The following is a 9,379-nucleotide window of genomic DNA, read 5'->3' on the forward strand; positions in this document are numbered from 1 at the left end:
TGGTCGTGGTTTGCTTTAAGTATATACTTTAAGGTTCATCCCAAGATTTTCAGTAATGTTTTTCATTAACTGAAGAGATCCCCTCTTCTAGACAACTGATTTTTAATGCTTATTTGAGAAATTTCACTTTATTACTGAATGAATTATTATTATGTATGCAGTGCCATAAAAGCACTGCCTCTTTACTATATAAAGATGCATTCCCTGCCCCAGAATGCTTGCGATCCAAGATAAGTGAGACAAGACAATGAGAAAGCCATACAAGAAAAGGAGGGTGTGGAGTGAAACAAGAGACAGATAAGATGGAAAAAAAGCACCTGACAGATAGGACTCTTACAGGAGTAGACTCTGGGAATGCTTTACCCGTGAGGAGTAAAGTCTGTGCGACTTGGTGGAGTCACCCACTTCCCCTCGGCTTCGGTAGCGCTGCCAACCTGGATTGTCAGCTTCACTTCTTTTCCCCTAAGCATCCCTCTGGTTTTTCTTGTGCCATCCCTTACATGAGAAACACTCTCCAGAAGGAAAGAAGCCCCATAAAATAAGTTTGCTTTCCTTTAAACTCCCTCCTTAATGACTTCTATTGTAAAAATACTAGTAATCCCTGAACCAGTGCTAAACTAAAGCTAATAATATCTTTTTACTGACTAAAAGAAACTAAAAATGCTCTATAAGTAGAAACTATGCCCAGATAATCTGTAGAAACAAACATGCTGCTTGTACACCGTCTCTCTCACTCCACCATCTTTTGCTTCATGTACCTAGTATGTTTTGTCTTTAGTGAAGTGATTCTTGTTTTTTCTAGATAAAGTTGTTTTTAAACTTCCACAGCTTTGCAGCTGGACACATAAACTTGTAGCAGTGAAAATTATGAAGAAGAAAAGTGGAAGGTGCTTTTGACAGAGAAGTAAGATACTGTTCTGAGCCCAAGAGAAACATACCCCAAAGTAGGCAGCAGATTTGTAAATAGCACTAAAGAGGTACAAGAAGACTGAAAGTTGAAAAGAGGAAAGCAAGCATTTTTCTACTTTTGACTGAAATCTGGGAATAATGAACCCAGGAGCTCCTCTTTTATGAAATCTCCAACCATCAGCATGAGCCAGAATTTCCATTTCTATCCACCAAGTAGCTTTCTGTCTGAGGAAAACTGGACAAAATTCTCATCGGCTTTTATCAGTGAGATTCCCAGTGTAGAACAAAATGAATTCAGAAGTCCCCTGTGATCACAGACAGTGTATCAGGGTCAGAGAGCTGAGGAAATTACCTCCTCCGCCTTTCAAAGAGCTCTTCTGATGTATCAACCTGCGTAGTCTTTCACAGGAAAGTAGGCTAAAGCTTTTGATGGCAAAAATATGAATAAAAATACTAAGCTATTATTCTGTCTTTGACAAAATAATGTCACATCTCGGTTTTAGTAAAGTGCATTGGGCTAAAAGAAGCTACTACAGACACCTACTCTAGCTTTGCCTTGTTTTCCACCTTTGTTATAATTTTCTGTGTTCTGTTGTCCTTGAGATGGCTGCAGTAGTTCTCCAAGAAAGACTTGTCAGGGAAGACACATAGAGACCTATGGATGCTGCTAAAGCCAGGGAAAATACGAAGAATCTAGATGTTCCAGAAAGAGCTTGTGGACTGCTGAAAACAGTGCATCTTAGGTGTTCCACAGGAACAGCAAGAGAGGTACTGAAGCAACCGCATATACATGCAAAGTAAATAGTTTGCTCTGCCACTGCATTAGCAAGGAAACCACTTCAAACAACTCTCTTTACCTAGGGAAAAATGTAGTAATAATAAACAATAGCATAAGTCTCCACTCCTTGCCCCAGAGGTTGTCTACTAATCCTTAGGAGCCATTGCACTCTGCAGGCTTCCTTTTTCTATCCTCATTTGTCACTGGAAAAATACTTGTGTGGGTCAGAGGCATAGTGCAAGTTAAAAAAAATATTATTAGAGAAAAAATGAACAGTTCTCCAATGAATCCCTTTATATATGAGGAGTAAACAGCAAACAATTTATCTTCTCCAAGGAAAACAGAAGCTTGTTAAAGAAGCTAGAAATCCCTACTGCTTATGAGTTGCTGGTAGCCCATTGTGCTGATGCCTCTAAAAGGAAACTGAATGCACTTGTGAGAGTTTTCTTTTCTTTCATTTCAAAAGCCTTCTCTGGTTTGACATCTCCCCATAGCTAATTAAAACAGAACACAGAGCGACATTAATTATGCACCAGAGTGGGAGTCAGAAGATATAAGTTCAGTTCCCACCCCTGCCACCGACTTCCTGGGTGACCTCGGGTAAGCCTCTTGATGTAGTGTTTCAAAAGACCTCTGGGCCAAATTTTCGTATTGAAGTTTGATTTTCAAAGGAGCTCAATATCTAGTGATTTCCATGATGTTGATTATGGCCAGAATTTCAAGCGAGCTCAGCAACAAATGTGCTGAGCTCATTTGAAAATCAAGCTCTTAATCTTTTTCTGCCTCAGTTTCCCATCTCTGACAGTGCTGGTAAGATATTTTCCTTGTCTGTCCTGATTGTTTAGACTGTAGCTCTGCGATGCCAGAAATTGTCTTTTCATGAATGTGTACAGTGTCTTGTACAACCTTGTTTGATCTCTATTATGGTTTTTAGGCACTACTGTAATAATTGCTACACCAGTGATCTGTTTTAGAATAAAAGCAACTGTAATCAGAAGAAAGCTTAATCGTTGTGTTGTTTCTCGGATCTGGGGGGAAGATCTATACTAATTTCTTTAGTTTGCTTGGGAGAATGTAATCTGGAGGACATCAAAAGCTGTATTTAAAATCAGCATATATATGTTAGCTGACTTCTCCCATCCAGTAAGGACAGTTAATCTATCAGAGAAGCAGGTTAGATCAGTTTCACATGATTCGATCTGGCAAGAAACATATTGACTGCCTCTTACTATCTTGTTATCCTTTAGCTGCTTACAGTCAAATTGTTTAATAATTTGCTTAAGAATATTTTCAGGCACTGAGTGGTGTGGAATTCCATACGCCTTCCTGCCCGCCGTGGTAAATAGCGTGTTGCCATTTGTAGTTCCTACTGCACCAGCTCTGTTTGCACTTTTCCCACACTGCTTGCATGCTCTTGCAACATCTCGGAGCAACATAACATTCTCTGTTGGCAAAGGTATAGAGTGCTTCTTCACTTCATAAATGCTGTTTGCTTCCCGGGACCCACTACAACCCATTCCTGAAATTCCAGATCAGCATTGTCAGTGATAATCGAGCTCCTGGTTTCAAGCTCTGTGCTGTACAAGCCAGAGGCCAAATGTAGTAACCCAGGAATGCGTGATTGCAAAGACTGTCACTTCCCAAGGAACTCTGCTTACTGCTAAATGACTGCCCTTTCCACATACCTGTGGGTGTCACTAACACGGTGACTCTTCCCTGTTACGTTTGTCACATACGGGTGGACAGCACCTCAAGCAGCTGAAAGTTTTGAAGCAATCATTTCCTATGTTTACAAAATTGGCAAGCGATTCACTGCTGTTTTCCAGATTCCCGTGTACTCCCTGGCTAGAATTACCTATTATTCAAGTATGTGCCCTCTGAAGAGCCCTTTTGATACTTTATATGTTTTCCTTTATATAAAATGGGATGCTGTACCATGGTCAACTTTGCAGTAGAAAAACTAGCAAGTCGCCTCTAGGAAGTGTATGGTCACAGCAGTTTTTCAGTTAAGGCTGAGTGTGTTTTGTCATGGAGAGAGTTTAACTGTGTCATTTATCTGTGACTAGCATTTTCTACTGTTGCTTTTTTTTTTAAAGGATATAGTCCCTTTATGGTCTTTACTAAAAGTGCTTTTAAGCTTCTGAATCTAACAAATAATTTCCTAAATTGTGTTACATGTCCTAGTATAGGCATGCACACCATATTAAGCTGTAACTGCCAGTGCTGGTATCTGCAAATAAAAGTTTGGAATCAAGGAAATACTATAGAATGGTTTGGGTTCAAGGGACCTTTAGAAGTCATCTAGTCCGACCCCCCTGCCATGGGCAGGGACATTTTCCACTAGACCAGGTTGCTCAAAACCCCATCCAACACTTCCAGGGATGGGGTATCCACAGCTTCTCTGTTCCAGTGTCTCACCACCCTCATAGTAAAAAGTATCTTCCTCACACCTCCTCTAAATCTACCCTCTTTCAGTTTAAAACCATTTCGCCTTGTCCTGTAACTGCAGGCCCTGGTAAAAAGTATCTCTCCATCTTTCTTATGATGCCCCTTTATATATTGATTCTGTCCCTAAAGGTTTGTCTCCATCTTTCTTATGATGCCCCTTTTATATATTGATTCTGTCCCTAAAGGTTTTCCATTCCTTCCAGTCACTGAACCTAATTCCCACATATTTTTACTAGTTGTAGCCAAACGTGTAGAAAAGGAGGAATCTTAATTACCTGTACAAACCAGAGTCTCAGTAACACTGACCTAACCTAAATTCTGGTTTGCAGGGCTCTGCTTGATTTCTGATGTGAAAGGAGCATTGACAAAACCAGGCTGTGTCTTAGCTTCATTGTTTTGAAATGGTGATTCCTTAGTGTAGCTCTGTTGTATTCAGTTTTGTTTTCCTTCCTTAATTCGTGCAGTTTGATTGTTTCACTTATATTAAGCTGTTTATTTCGAGATACAAAATCTTGATCTTTCTCAGCATACGTGCAGGGATTGTATGTATTTCTGCAAGAGCTGACGTACCAGACAAAGAGTGCAAGGGAAGTTAACAGTTCTTAAGAGGACAACTATAATGTTACTCCATCCTGGAAATAACTATAAGATTGAAATAGCGAGCGTAACATTAACTGCTCTGCCAGAAAGAAGAAGATTGTGCAGAATGCAGTGTGATGTAGCTATGTGCTTGTTATCCTTATTACGAAGCACAAGTGACACTGCAACTGCTGTCCCATCAATTCGACATTAGCTTCCCTTGCTCTCCTTGTCCTGCTTAGATGTTCTTGTTTGTGCTGCTGTGTGCATCTGGGCTGAGGGTGTTCAAGTCCTTTCTCTGTCCCACTTCACTACCCTGTTAAACCTGATCTGAAAAGGAAAGTGGAGACAGAGAGAGACCTTGAGGGTTTAAAAGAATTTACCTTGTCCTTGACCTTAGTTAAGCCCCTCGCAGTCTTCCCAGCCCATTTGCCATAAAGCACAGTCATTTCCAGATTGTCTATTATCTGCACCACGCAAAAATGTCAAGGTGAAGTCTGAAAGGCATGTGTTGCTATATAAATGACACCTATGGAATGGTAATGATTTTCTGATGCATGTAGCATTAATGAAGATGCAGTCTGCCAGTTACACTCCTGGCAAATGAGAATCTGCAGAAAGAGATTTAAAATAAATATTGATCAGATTTAAAATTAACTACTAATTACCATCAGAAGGTACTAGGCTGCTGCAGTTATAATCCATGAGTATTTATAGCTCAGGACTTTAGCGTTAGATTCTTTCTACTGACTGCCATTCAAGAAGCCTAATCTTACATCACAGGACAGGCCGAGAAAAATAACTGTTCAGCTGTTCCTAACTGATGATAGCGTTATGTTTAGCCGCACAAGCCCCCCGTGACATTGTTTTGGAGGATGCTGTATAAATTGGGATTAGCACCATTTTTATTTCTTTTAGGGAACAGCTTACCGAGGATTATTATAGTGAAGATCTGCTCAGTGTGCAACAGCATAGTTTGTGCAGAATGTCTTGGTACACACACATGCAATATGTCACTCTGCCCTAACCTAAATGAAAACCTTGCAGTTTTACGATTGAGCAATGGCAGATCTGTATGGTCCTCTTTAAAAAAAAACAACTGTGAGTTTTATTTCTTAATTGTTTCAATATTATATTAAATACTGATTTTTTTTCCCTTTTCTCGTGTAGTTTAGCAAAGAAGCAATATTTTATAAATATGACTTACCAGAAAATGATCATGTGTTCTTCAGTGCAAGTGTTAGTTTTCTCAAAATAAACAACCAAATATTTTGCAATTACTAGAAGATACTGGTTTCTGTATTGTATTTTTTGCTGTTAGCACGGAACTGATGCATTCACTAAGAATGTATTTGGAAACTGTTCATAGCCTTAGTTATTCAGGGGGAAGGCAGTGTGGTCTAATGGGAAAGACAATGGTCTAGCACACAAAATGTGCTAGTGGTTCTTGACGTATTCCTGTCCTGTACCTCAGTTTTCCACCAGTGAAACAGTCATGGTAGTAAAACTGGCCTTTTTTATAGTGCTTTGTGTTCAAGAGAAGAAGGAATTGGGTGTTACTACTTCCACAAACAATTCATTGCTTTAGGAAAATTCGTCTTCTGAGGAGGTTGTAGGGGCTGTGGGCTGGTGACCAAAGGCAGGAGCAGAGCAGGAGATGCAGCCCTGAGCAGGTACCCAGCCAGTGCCCGGAGCAGTGACTGCAGCAGGGACAAGCTCCGAGATGGTGCTGGGGTAATGACCATGGCATGCAGACATCTGAGTCTTCTTGCCCGTCCCAGAGGCCAGTTCAGCGGAGGCATTTCAGGCAGTGCAAAGCTGCAGAATTCAGAATAACTGGAGTGGTAAAGTTTACATGTAAAATATAGAAGAAATTCATTTCTATAGAAAAAGCTTGGGAAATGAACACAACTTCTCTCTTTATACATCTTATTAATATAACTCCAGTAAGTTATGTGGATATATATAGTGCTTCACTGCATATGGATTTGTAATTGCTTGATGTTATATATTTCTAAACAAAGTAAATTTGTTTTTGAAGTAGTTAAGAGTTTTAGAAAGCACTCTGAAAGATTGAAATGCATCACTAAGAACAGAATTGCAAATGTTGCTCTCTTCATTAATATTAATTTTGAAATAAAGTATCTCGCCTAAAAGTTTCTTTCAAGTGTTTCAACATTGAGCTTTAGGGGGTGGAGAAAAGAATATTTTGTCCCCACTATTTCAGTTTCACTTTTTCTTATTTGTACTCATGTCTTTATTCAAAAGCAATATAGTACATCTGTCTTTTCCTAGTAAAGAGAGGCAGATCTCTCTTTCCAGCTTCCTTTGGGTGAAGGGGGCAGTGGAGCTGCTTTCTTGTACTACAAACCTGCCGATTCCCGAAGGTGAGAGATTGCTCTTTCCTGTGCTCTCTCTGCAGTTTCAGATAGCTGCTGAGTCGGTGCCATCCTCGCCAATCAGCAAATCAACAGGTTAATGTTCAGGGATTATAGCTCCATGCCCTCTCACCATATACCTCAAAAATATTCCTACCTATGCCCCAACACCTGACAAACTACATGCGTCTGTGTTCACCACTCTCCTGACACCAGGGCTGGGGGCATTATTTTGGTGACTTTTTAAAGGTGTTTTTCAACAGAGCTGTTCAGGAAAGGAATACAGTGATGTCTTTGTCAAAAGTCTTGTGAGGAGAACATGAAGAGGCAGGTTGAAGAAATAATCAGAATTATAATCTTCTAGGGGTGTGATCATTTGGGATAGCTAGGGGCTTTTCTGCACACTGGTTCCATAGCAGCCTGTCAGATGGACTGCTAGGAAGCTACTCTGCCTGGTCCACTTGCCTGATCACTGCTCTTCTTGTTTTCTGTCCCTCTGTTACCCTGGAACAGTTCTGTCCAGGAGTGTTTTCGAGCAGAAGCCTGTTCCACCTGAAAATCTGTCACCAGTTCAGCTTTTCAGAAGCAAGTGACTACAAGAATGCACAAATGGCATACTGAAATGGGCAAAATGACCTCCAACCATAGAGATTACAAGATACATGATATTACTTTTGGTTCAGAGATGTCATTGACGTGGTTTCTACATGAGAGCTAATACATAAAGAATACTTGGATGGATTGTTCTGAGAAAATTTGAATTAAATTTACAGAACAGACCATCCAAGGACTGCGAAGGACTCATGCATAAATGGACGTGGCTCCAAACTGCTGTCAATACCAACAGCTTTCCTCTCGCTACTCCTGTCCAGCATTAACAGTGCCTTTCTCAAGTCCACTGTGGAAGTGGATTAGGCTAAACAGCCAAAAGGCACTCCTAGTGCCGAATAAGAGCATCCACACAGTGAGTTAATGCCAAGTAGCTAATGCATTTTACATTCACACCCTCACTTATTTTGCAACAGCTTCTCTGTGTAGGCAAGCCCTACATGTTCATGTCATTTGATGGTTAGCATTGCATCAGTGACATTCCAGATTCTGACCACAATGTTAGTAATGGAAAGTGGTTCATCTTCTAATGAAATGGTAGGCCTTTTTTTTTTTTTTTTTTTGGTTACATCTTTTGCAACTTTTTCTTTCATGTGTGTGTCTGGAGTGAATTTCTTCATTTTTTAAATGTGTGTGATATTCTTCTAATCTCTGATATATGAAACGATGCTCTCTAAGCGTGGAAATTGCCTTTATACAGTATACTGTATGAAGCAGTGATTGTTCAGCCTTTTTTCTTCCGAAGAGCAGGAGAAAACTCAAGTAATAAAATGTTCTTTACATATACTGGCAATTTAGTAGCTTGTGTCTGATATATTTTTTCCTCATAAGATATTCCAGTTTTTGTCTTGCTCAGCTCATATTGTGGCATCCCTAACAGTTTTGCTTTATTGTCACATGCCTGGCACGCTTTCATGTAGACCTAGAGTTTCCTGGTCATTTAAGTCATCTGTTTATCAGTTAGGTTTATTTTCAGCAAGCCTTTGGTGTTTAACTAACTTGCTTATTCAGTTTACGCACCACTGTGGGTGATAATAGTTGAGATGGATGAATATGGCCTTAGATTTTACAGAAATAGTGACTCCTCTGAGCTCACTGATGAGCCTTCATGACATCTTTCTAGGTAATCTTCATCTCCCCCAGGAGCTTCTTCAGATCGAGTCCAGGCTGCAGTGATGAGGAAACTGCTGTTTGAAATGTCATCTATGGACTTTGAAGTGTGGATTTCTCATGTTTTTTTGCAATAACAGAGGCAGGAAGAAAGCTGCGTCTGTGTGTTTGCCTACCAAACTGTTTGAGTTGCGTGGTTTATAATCGAAGATATCCTTTCTGTTCACATTTCTAGGGACACAGCTCCCACTGCACAGCAGTCTGAATTTCCCAAAATCTAAAGACAAAGATGATGTCTTACTTCTCACTTTGAATAGTGTATGAGTTGAGGGTTTCACAGGGCACCTCTGGAGACTGTTTTGGTTTTCTCCTAGATGGGATTTGTAGTCAATGTTTTATTTATTGATACATTAAACAGCAAATTCTATCTAGCTTCAACTGTCTTTCCATCCCCTTCACTTACATTTCTGTAACGAGTGTGCCGTAACATTTCCATCAAATCATAGTCTCTCTTCATTTTAAGGTCATTGTGGAAAACTGGCATCAAGTAGCTCTACCCTGTAGGGAA

The sequence above is a fragment of the Cariama cristata genome, unplaced genomic scaffold (genome assembly GCF_000690535.1).
Source record: "Cariama cristata isolate BGI_N322 unplaced genomic scaffold, ASM69053v1 scaffold10066, whole genome shotgun sequence".
NCBI lineage: Eukaryota > Metazoa > Chordata > Aves > Cariamiformes > Cariamidae > Cariama > Cariama cristata.